Here is a 10,923-nt window from a genome sequence, read left to right on the forward strand (position 1 = left end):
GGAAATTCTGTATCATATGAGCCAGATGGAGCAAGAGAGTTTCCTGATGACTCCTCCAGACCTGGCTGGGTGAGGATAGGGGATCCAGGAATGATGATATTGAAGGTAGAATAAGGGAAGGCCTGTTTGAGAGGCTATATGGGTCATTTTATTCTACTTTTTAAGCCTTTGCCTATGGAGGTTCACAAATTAAAATTATTCCTTGATGTGTCTTTCATGTGGAATTTCTAAGAGGGACTGTGGCCATGAATAAGTGACTCCATTTGTCTGCATTACTTAAGAAGATCCCAAGTACAAGTGGTCACCAAAGTACCCTGAATTAGTTTCGTCTATCTGCACATGGCACTGCATGAAGCAAATTAATGAGAACTGTCCCTATTTTATATCTGTCACTGGGTTTCTATTAAAGTTTACATGAATAGCACTTTGCAATTTATAAACTACCATGTTGTTTCATTTTAATTTTCACACAAAATCAGGGTGATACTCCTGTAAACCTATCTTACAGCTGAGGAAATTGGGGCTCAGAGAGGTAAAGTGACTAGCTTGGCAGGTGCCCCAACAGGAAGCAGCAGAGCCAGGACTACACTAGCACCCAGATGCCACCAATTCTAAGTCAAGTACTCACCTAAGGAACTACCCCCAGATGCTCCCTTGAGAAGAAGCCTTGTTCCACTCTTCTAAAAGCCTGAGAAAATTCTAATTGCTTGACCTTCAGAACTCAGGAAGATCTTTAGACTGCGGTTTGTGTCCTGGCCAAAAAAAGCATTATTACAGGGACTTGCAATTGCAGGGGCAGTTTGCAGCATGTCCTAACCAAACCAAGAAGAGCTCTATCATAGGCTGATAAATAACCTTGCTTCCACAAAGGAGAGATGATTCCAAAGAAAATAAACACTCAGTAAATTGCTCCTTGTAGTAGGAAAGTTCCAGTGTGTGTGCATAATAAGAGGCATTTCATAAGCAAGGAAGAAAATGGTTTTGGGGGATAGGAACAAAATATTATGAAAAGAACTAAAGAAATACAGAAAGAGCAATAATCAGGATGGAACCATTAGCAAAAAGAAAAAGAAGTAGAATGTGGTCCAAGAGAAATTCTACAAAATGTCAAAAATAAATATTTATTTAATAATCCAAAAGTAAAAATGACAGAAATTTCAGGTTCTGGAATGAATAAATGTGTGTTGAACCCCACAAGGTGATTTTGCCATGGAAGACATCAATGACAAGAGGAGAAAGAGGTCATAGTGGCTTTATTTATTGAGTTCTTGCTATGTTCCAGTGCTTATCTGTGACTTTAAAGATATAATCCCATTTAATGTGCACGATGACCCTCTGAGCATTTTGCAAATTGTACAGCTGAGAAGCTAAGGCACAGACAATTTAAATATATTCCCCAGGTCACTTGGTTGGTGAAGGTAGGATCTGAACACAAGGCTTGAGCCAATGGTCGAAGGTGGCCTGCTTTGATGACTCAAAGTTTACATGGTTAGTATTCAGATTATGTTAAATCCAATGAATTATGCAAAGTGATTCTAGCAAATACAGGGGAAGAGGGGAAGTTCACTGGGTAGGAAGTGATAGAAACACAACTTAAACAAGCTTAAGCTAAAAGAAAGATTTTTGGCAGCAGGCTGAGGAGGCTCCCAGAATGAAGGGTGAATTTGACACCTAAGCATTGGGAGGTCAGGAAACAGAATTTGAGGATTCAGCTCCTGGAATCAGGGATTTGAAAGCTCTCAGGACCCTCCCACTTCTCACTCTGTTTCTCTCCATGGGTTGACTTCATCTTCTTCTGTTGTAGGAGGGTTCCTTCATTGGGTGGGGGAATGGCCTCTGGTGACCCTGTACTCCCAGCCTAGCAAGCAACTCCATAGGCAGAGAGAAAAGAAGTCCTCTTCTTTTCTTTCCCAGCTTCTTTCCCTCTTCTTCCCAAAGTAAAAAGTTCCCAGGGAAGAACTGTGATTGGTCCAGCTTGGATCATGTGTCCAACCACAGACCAATTAATCTCTAGGGCCCTGGGAGCAAGGTTCTATGATTGTCATCCCCCCTCACCCCTGCAAAAGTCACATGGGGTTTTAATGGAGCCTTTCCCAGAAGGGAGCTGCTGTTCCGAATAGTCAAAACGATAAATGTCCATGAGAAACTGGATTACTGGCAAGACATTACGAACCTCAGAAGAAATGCAAAATTAGCCAAGATCCAACAGTTTGATCGTAGGGATAAAATGCTCCATAAACTTTGGAAACATTATATCTTGAAAACAGGATTTAGGTATAAGGAGATTTATCTAACAAAGTAGAGGGTCTAAAAAGCAATTTAAGAGATGAATTAGGATGCCAACTCTGAGTCCTTTAAACAGTTTTATTATTAAGGTAGATACATTCTGGGAGAGTTGACTAATACAGGGTCATGTTCCTAGTTTGTGCCCACTAAATATTAATTCATTTTGATGATGGGTTTTATGCCTACAGTATTTACATATTTATAACATATTTTTAGCAGAATATTTTGCATATGTAAAGTTCTGCATAAATGCAAACAATAATAACTTATTACAGTCATTGGGCTTATATTTACTCTTTCATGCATGTGTCTATTTGTTTATCTGTTATCTCCTAATTGAGTGGATACTCTATTTCAGGCACTCTGTTGGGCACCCCTGGTTTCCGCCCTCAAAGTGTGTCTTAATTTGTTCAGGCTGTTATAATGAAATACCATAGATTTGGTAGCTTAAACAACAGACATTTATTTTTCATATGTCTGGAGTCTGGGAAGTCCAAGATCAAGATGCTGGCAGATTAAGTGTCTAGGAAGGGTCCTCTCCCTGGTTTGGAGATGGCATCTTCTCACTATGTTCTCACAGGGCCGAGAAAAAGGAAGCCCTGGAGTCTCTTATTATCAGGGCACTAATTCTATCATGGGGACTCCACCCTCATGACTTAATTACCTCCCAAGGCCCCACCCTCAAATACCATCACACGAGGGATTAGGATCTCAATGTAAGAATTTTAGGGGGTCACAAACATTTAGTCCATAGCAAAGTGCTTAGAGCACAATGGGAGAGACAGAGATGTAAATAAGTCGTGCCTGCATAGGTGTATAGTGAACACTGTGGTGCACTGCCGAGATGACCCCTTCAAGACTGAGACACTCTTCCTCCACCTATGGAGATTACCCATTAAAGATTCACAGATGAGTCCAGCCCCAGGAATTGCCCTTGGTGGAAGGAAGCTGCCTTCCCCGAGGTTATAGCTCCTGGGGCTGGAGCAGTCCACACCCAATGACTGGTCAATGAGTGGCTGTTGAGGAGGTACGAAGGCCAGCCTCCTTGCCTCAACTGGAGACAACCCTGAAGGCTCCTCCCAGCACCAGGGCTCCTTTGGGATCAGCTGAAGCTCCATTAGAGTTATGTCACAGTTCAACTCCTTCCTTTACCCAGTTCTGCTTCTCTCACTCCCTTATAGGTTTTGAGAACATTCTCTAAAACACTGCATGCAAATCTCAATCTCTGAGCCTAATTTACAGAGAACCACACCTAAGACAAGGGGCAACTTAGAAAATTCTTATCAGGAAAAGCTGTCATATTCATAAGTTACCAAAACTCACTTTTCAGGTAGAGAACACTGGTCACCTTGGAGCAAGTCTTTGGAGAAGAATCATTTGGATAGCCCCTCCACACTGTGTAAACTCAGGAAAGAAGGCACTCATTGCCCTGGAGAAGGGAGCAACTGAATACTTGTAGTGTGAGAAGGCCTGGCCTCTCAATTGTCCTAGTGTACAGAGCTGGTCTATTGGGGAGAACGTGGACTGTTTTGCATAGGGAACCAGGAGCTTCCTGGGAAGGGAAGAATGGAGACCTGGAACCCTCTACCTTTTGAGGTTCAATGTTATAACCTCTCTGATAAATGGGATGGTCTCAGCTGAGGTCCCCTGGTGACAAAGAGAAAAAACTGTCTAGAGAGGAACTTACCAGGAGCAAAGGAGGAATCCCTGAGAAACCCACTTATGTCCCAGTAACCCTGGTGTGAAAGGTGGACTTTGGGAGAAAGGATGAGCATAAGATTGTAAGTTAAAGAGCCCAAGGGAGAAACTTTTCTTAAGGCTAACACTGAAGGAGTGGGGCCGTCCTCCCTGAGAGGACCACTTGGCCAGTGAGGAATTTTAAGATGTAAGACCATCATCTCAGCAGTAGACAAACATATACTCGACTACAAAACCAACTTTCAATGTCAACACCATAGAGCAGCAACAGAATCAGCCACAGTGGAAATAGGGACCTGCTGGGGTCTGATTAGGTTTTCCAGTTCTCTTTCTCAAATGTGAGCTACTGGAGTTCCACTAATAGGTCAAGGGAGGCTGTTACCAATTTATTTAACACTCAAAAAGATGTGATTTTACTGGTGCTTTAAACTGGTGAAGGGATTCATATGGTTACAAATACTTCCAAAACAATGTGAATAGTCCATTAGGAAGAAGAATGGATACTGCCTGGAAGGAGGCCTTCCCGGAAGAGGCGAGCTAAGCTAAGTCTTGCAGGCTGAAGAGGAGTCCTCGGGTGGATGATGAGGTGTGGGTGTTCAGGAGAAAGGCGTTCCAGGCTTCCTAGGACAAAAGCACAGAGGTGGGAAGGAATACTGCCTCCTGTAAATAATCTACATGGGTCGGGAGCCCAGGGGGCACTGGAGGAGTAACTGTAGGCAGAGACAATGGGAGGCCCTAGAAGCCAAGATGAGACATTTAAATTTGATTCCCTTGGAGCTCAAATGCCTCAAGGGCCAAGGATAAGTAAAGGAGTGAGAGAGCCCAGCTGGGATTGTGGCAAACTGAGCCTGTTCCCGACTGAAGGAAGTAACTGCCCCTCAATTTTGGCCAGTTTTGGACACAGTGGGATGCAAGCCCCAGGTTAATAATCATCAAAATTGTCAAGAAAAACTGGAATTCCCAATTTTTATCAGACAGACCCAGATTTTTTCAGTTTCCAATGATTCCAAATTTTTAAAAAGCATTGTGGGAGCTAAACAAAACATCTTTAGATGCTACCAGTTCACAACCTCTGCTAGACTGATGGGAGCTTTTAGGCAGAGAAGTGGAAAGACCAGATTTGCATATTAAAAGTTCACTGTTTTGGCAGTATGATTAGAGACTAGAGACAGGAAGACTGGTTAATTCAACAGCAAACATTTTGAGACTTCCTTGTGTGACAAGAGCTGGAGTCACAACAGTGAGGTTGTAAAATCTAAAGCCTGGTGTGGAAGAGCACTTTAATTGTCAGTTAAACAAATGTATAATCACACACTGTGAGTATACTTCAGGGAAGAAAAGAGGAGGGCCTAAATTGTGGGGAAATATGGAAAAGAACAGATTAAAGAAATATTTAGAAAGTTTGGTAACAATATAGGTGGGGGGAAAAAGACAGGGAGTTACAAGGTCTTACCTGGATGAGTAGAGTAGGTGGATGCCATTGCAGAAAGAAGCATAAAAACAACCACGGGGAACTTTGCCACTACCAAGAGTTACAAAAACAGAGGACGCATGGTTTAAAGAGATGATGCAAAGGAAAGAGCTAAGACCCACATTTTCATTTTTGTCCTCTTACTGAGGCTTCCAAACTGTCATAATCACCTCTTTCTGGAGATAATACCTGCCCTTTCTCACAAGGCACTTGTATTTGTCAGAGTTCTCCAAAGAAACAGAACCAATAGAATCTATGTCTATAGCTGTGTATACATCTATGTCTGTATCTATTTATTTATTATAAGGAATTGGCTCACATGGTTATGAAGGCTTATGAGTCCCTAGATCTGCAGTTGGCAAGCTGGTGACCCAGGAGAGCCAATGGAGCAGTTCTAGTCCAAGTGCGGTCAGGCTTGAGACTCAGAAGGAGCCAGTGTTTCCAGTCGTAGTCCAAATACAGGAAAAAAAATTGATGTCCCAGCTTGAAGACAGTTAGGCAGGGGCAGTTCCCTCTTACTTGTGGGAGGGTCAGCCTTTTTGTTCTATTCAGATCTTCAACAGATTGGATGAGACCCACCCACACTAGGGAGGACAATCTGCTTCACTCAGTCCACCAATTCAAATGTTCATCTCATCCAAAAACACTCTCACAGACACCCCCAGAATAAATGACCAAATATTTGGTCACCTTGTGGCTCAGTCATACTGACACATGAAATTAACCATCACAGCACTTTGGGGTATAAAACAAAATAACTGATTTGAAACTACCTTAGAAAGTTTAAGTGCTATACTAATACAATACAGTAAGTGCAGAAAAATTCATTGTCTATAATGTGTACAAGGATACTTCAAAAAGTTCATGGAAAGATTTGTATTGTCTTTTAATTGTATTTTTCCATGAACTTTTTGAAGTACTCTCATATCCTGGATATTCTGTGTTTGCTCCTCTAGATCCATGTCCCCCTTGCCTTGTTCCTTGTGAAGGTTAATTCTAGGTGTCAACTTGGTTAGATGAAGGAATGCTGAGAAACCTGGTAAAGCTATCTTTTCAGGTGTGTCCATGAGGCTGTTTCCAGCAGAGATTAGTGTGAGAGTCTGAGTGGCCTGGGGGTGAAAGACTCACCCTCAGTGTGGGTGGGAACCATCCAATCTGCTGGGGGTCCGGAGAGAACAAAAGACAGAGGAAAGAGGTGAAGCTCTCTCTCTCGATCCGCTGGAGCTGGGATACACTCTTCTCTCCTGTCCGTGGACATCAGAGCTCGAGACTCTTCAGCTTTTGGGTTCCAGAACTTACACCAAGCACACCATCAGCTTCCCTGGTTCTGAGGCCTTTGGACTTGGACTGAGCCACGCTACTGGCATCTGGTTTATAGACGGCCTATCATCTTTTCTTCATAGCCACGTGAGCTAATTCCCCTAATAAATCCCTCTCATATAATTACAACATATCCTATTGATTCTGTCTCTCTGGAGAACGCTGACTAATACATTCCTGGTAGGCTGGTCTCCACTGACTGCAGTACCTGGACTCCCTGGCGCTCTGGTTCAGGTTGCGAGGTACAGCAGATTGAAGGTTAGAGGAGGGAAGGCCAGGCAGGTACTCTTTCCCCCAGCTGCCTCCGTGCCCCGTGGTTTGGCAATGGCTGCGTTCCCCCCATAAGGCTCAGCTCCTTCAGTATCCCCTCTTCCTCCTCTACAGCTTCCTCTCACGCCCTGGGAGGAGAGGGGTGCTGACAGCTTCCCTCTGTGTGAACCTTTGGTGCTTTCCTATCCCTTGTTGGACTCTTAATCCTGCCAAAGAGCAGCTATCTGGCAGCTGTATTGATAATATTAAATTTATATCTAAGCTCTCAGAGGAAATTCTTGTCAATTGTATCTCTAATCTCAAATCTATTTCTTGTCATCTTTTTTCTTTTAACCTGTTAATGACAGTTTTCATATGAACATGGGTTTGACCCTCAAGGAACTAACATAATGTAAAGGGAAGAGCAAGCTGCTGTGGAAAGAAGAACATGCTGCTTAGGGATGGATGGCATGCTGTGTCCAGATCCAGCTGACATTCAAATACATCAGAGCAATGAACAGCAGTCATATGAATAATCGGAACTTCTTTAAATACTGGTTCACTTCTTCTCTGGGGTAGGACATTCTCTGGCTGCTCAAGGCTTGGCATGTGGACAGTGTTCTGTTGCAGGGTCTCAGCCATCTCCTTCAGGGAGCTCTCATCTGGGACTTCAAGGACCACCTTGCACATGCACTCCAGCTACTGGAGTGAGCAGCTATGTGCAGGTGTTTGTGGTGGCTGTGTGACAAGCCTGCGCTACTCAGGGGCCCAATGGCCAGGAGAATGGAACCTGCGACAGATCCTTTTGTAACACCAAGTATTGCACGAGCAATTGTAGCTCTGTGCCAGAGGCCACCAACTTCCTGACCTACTTCTTGCCATCTTCACTGCCAGTACCCTAGTCTGTGCCGTCATCTCTCTCCTGGGTTACCCCAGTGGCCTCCTAACTGGACTTGATGCTCTCTGTGCTGTTATTTATCTGTGGTCTCCAAGTTACCCTTCTGTGATCTTCTCTGTAATATTGGGGTTGGGATGTGCAAACTAAATCCCTCCTCTTCCCAACTAGCCGGCTTCCTGTTAGATTCTGCAATGTGAGGCATTAGAAGGTGATTGGAAAGCAGGAGCAAAGAAGCGACTTCTTGCCTGTTTTTCACTTCTTGTTTTTCATTGTGGCTCCAGTAGCAGCACACAGCTTGCCCCAGCTTCCAGCTTTGAGTTCTCCCAGTACCAACTCTGCTGCACTTCACCCCACCGCCAGGTGCCTGCAGCCATGCCCTCTCCCTCTCCTGCTGGGCTACACCCTGGGAGGTCTGAGCACCTGTGGAGCCACACCCCTTTGGGGGAAGCGCTATCCAGACAGCAACCCCCTCCTCAGAGGTCTGAGTGGGCAGAGCCTCTGTCAGAGATTCAGCCCCATGAGGCCCCTCTCTAATATCACAGGTACAGGTGACACCATCTGTTCCCTTCTGTTCCTCAGCCTCAGGAAGTGAGAGCTGCTCTTTGCAGATATTAATCCCAGTGTTACCAAGCCTCTTCCTTTCTCCATTTACTCTTCCTTTTACTCTTTCAGCCTCCTAATGGCTGTGAAGCCATTTCTTTATATTAGAGCCCCTTTAGTTGAAATACCCAGTATGATTTCTAGGTATCCCTGGCTGATCCCCCTTTTAACCCATTTTCCATTTAGCAGCCAGTTATTTTTCGAAAACGTGACTCAGATTGTGTCACTTCCCTGCTATACTAGTCAAGGTGCTTGGTTTCAAACAACAGAAAAGAGCATTGGCTAACTTTTAAACAGAAGAGGAATTTACTGAAACTGACTAGGGAACTCAGAATCAGGAGGAAGGATGGAGAACAAGGTACTGAGGAAGGCGTGCACAGCAAGGCTCCTGGAATGGTTTGCTGAGATGCTGCCCCTGATATCATCCCCCAGAAAATGTATGGGCAGCCAAGTGTCAGTGGACACTGGTCATCATATGCTGGACTTTGCTGTCCCTTTCTAATATCCTAACAATTTTTAACTGACCTTGCATCACTGAAGCCCACCCTCATGATTCAAAGTCCCAGGTACAAGCATCTCATTGACCTTGTTCTAACTGCCAGGGAGAGGGGAAAGAAAATATCTTCCCCTTCCTTTCTAAGCCTTGGCTTCCAAAGTGGGAACTGGGGACTGGCCTCCCATAAGTTTTAAGATTATCCAAAGTAAGAAGGGCTTTGGAATGCTGGCCAGACAGGGTGACAAACACCCACTGTGTTGCTTAACACCCTCGCATAGCTTCCCCTCTCATTGAGAGTAAAATCCCTAAATCTGGCCTGGATGGCTGGCCTGATCTGGCCCCACCTAACTTCCTGACCTCACTGCATGCCTCTCTTCCGTGCTCATATTCCTGTCACATGGGGTTTCTGTCTGACCCTTGAACATGCCACGCTCATTCTGACCCCAGGGAATCGCTGTTCCTTCAGCCTGGAAGACTCTTTCTTGCTCTTCTCAAGGAACTTCCTTCTCATTTCCTAGTCTCAGCTCCAATATTTTTCCCTCAATGAGGTTCTTAAAGGGGTTTGCACCACATACCTCTTTCCTTTACAGCACTTGTTTGCACCTGATATTTTCTTGTGTCCTTATTTGTTAATTAGCTGCCTCCCCTGTCTGGAATGTGAATTCTGCCTTGTGAAGTCTGTGCATTGCTGCCGTATCCCAGCACCTGGGAGTGTGCCTGGCTCAGAGCAGGGACTTACAAGCTTACTGTCTGTTGAATGAATAAATGGGCAGATAGATAGATGGCTCAATTCTGTTTATTAGAGAGTTCTACATGATAAAAGAAAAGCAAAACAATGTTATAATGGAAGCAGTGGCAAATGGGATGCTGTGAATGCATTTTACATTAACCTTTTGGAATGCATCCATGACATTTCTTTTGGAGGTTTTACCAAGGAGTTAGGGCTTTTAGGAAGGCCCTAAGGAGGCTGTTTTGATCTTCTGGAGAAACAATGAGTTTCCTTCTGGTGGCCACCAACTCATAGTCCTTCATATTGTGAATTGAAGCAAAAGGTAAAGTTTAGGTAAGGAAAGCCACAAAGCATACCACATTCATACTGAGTATGTAAGAGGCCTTATAGTGTAATTGTTGCAAGCATGGATTTGGGTGTCAGACAGAGTGGAGTTCTATTCCCACTTAGTGGGATGTGTTATTAGCTGATGTGTTGCTGGGCCAGTCACTGCTAGCTGTGTGACCTTAAGCAAGTCACTTAACCTCTCTTTGCTTCAATTTCCACATTTCCAAAATGCAAATAACAGCACCTACACCAGGGTTGTTGCGAGGACTAAATGAGTCAATACATAGAAACCACACAGAAAAGTGTCGGGCATAAGTTAGCTTTGATCAAGAATAGTATAACATAAGCTGCTATTATAGTTTGGATTGTGTTTGTCTGTTAAGAGAAACTTCAACAGGATAAAAGTTTATTTATCTTTCAAATAAAAGAAGTCAGAGATAGGCAGACCAGGGCTGCTACAGTGGTTCCACAGTCAGTGGGGCCTGAAGCTCTTTCTTTCTCCACTACCATCAGATGCGTGCTTTATATCCTCAAAGTCCAAGGTGGTTGCAGAAGCTCCTGTCGCCACATCAGCACTTTAGGCATCAGAAAGAATGAAGGGAGAAGAGTAGGCACATACCTCGTGGCAGAGACAATACCCTGTAAGGAACCTTCCTAGAAAGCCCTTGTTGTATGTTCATTTGATCTCATTGGCTAGAACCTAGTCATGTGGCCACGCATAGTTGCCAGGGCTACTGTGTGCCAGGGAAACGTGTTATCACCCCAAATAAAATTGGCATTCTGTCATTAAAGAACAAAGGGAAAGTGCATATTGTACCTTATGCAAGTTATTAAACTTCTCCAAATTT

This window comes from Cynocephalus volans, chromosome 15 (assembly GCF_027409185.1).
Source record: "Cynocephalus volans isolate mCynVol1 chromosome 15, mCynVol1.pri, whole genome shotgun sequence".
In the NCBI taxonomy this organism is placed as follows: domain Eukaryota; kingdom Metazoa; phylum Chordata; class Mammalia; order Dermoptera; family Cynocephalidae; genus Cynocephalus; species Cynocephalus volans.